The 662-nt window shown below is 56.6% G+C and overlaps 1 protein-coding gene across 1 annotated transcript in view; it reads right to left on the reverse strand.

The window, feature by feature from the left end:
- The window catches only part of LOC109926524 (ubiquitin carboxyl-terminal hydrolase 5-like), a 17,539-nt gene that overhangs the window by 8,680 nt on the left and 8,197 nt on the right, over window positions 1-662 (reverse strand).

The raw sequence follows: 662 nt of genomic DNA on the forward strand, positions 1-662 counted from the left end.
GATGGAGGGAGCGGGAGGGGGAGCGAGATGGATGAAGAGATAACAGATTTAGTGACATGAGCAACCTCCCATTAAACCCGTTCTGTCTCTGTCCATTCCCTTTAATTTAGTAGCCCCCAGCACTCCACCCAAACCTCTCCTCTTCACCAATCGCCTTCAACTCTGAAATACTCGGCAGGGACACGAGTACCAGTCAGGGGAAAATCGAATGGGACCGCACAGTGATTCCCCCACTCCTTGGGGTGGGAGTATGACGCACTGACCGTGCTATGGGGTTAGATGGAGCTAACGTTACAGGCTTGAGCAAGTTAGATGCTGGGAATCCTGCAGTAATCCAGCGAATAACTCCCGTCCCGACTGACTGAAACAAAGCAGCACCGCCCTCCCCCCCCCCCGCCTCAATTGGCACGACATCCACAAACATCCCTCTCCCTCCGCCCGCTCAGGCACAGCCGCAGCAGTGTGTACCGTCTGCAGGAAACTCACCGAAGGATCCTCAGGCGGCTCCTTCCAAACACCGCGGCCCCTTCCATCCAGAGTGGGCAGCAGATACATGGGAACACCGCCCCCCTCGGAGCTGCTCCCGAGCCATGGCCCATGGGAAATTGTCCCATCGTGCCCAGGGATGTGTAGGTTAGGGTGGGTTAGCCATGGGATATTGT

This window comes from Rhincodon typus, chromosome 49 (genome assembly GCF_021869965.1).
Source record: "Rhincodon typus isolate 14 chromosome 49, sRhiTyp1.1, whole genome shotgun sequence".
Taxonomy (NCBI): Eukaryota; Metazoa; Chordata; class Chondrichthyes; order Orectolobiformes; family Rhincodontidae; genus Rhincodon; species Rhincodon typus.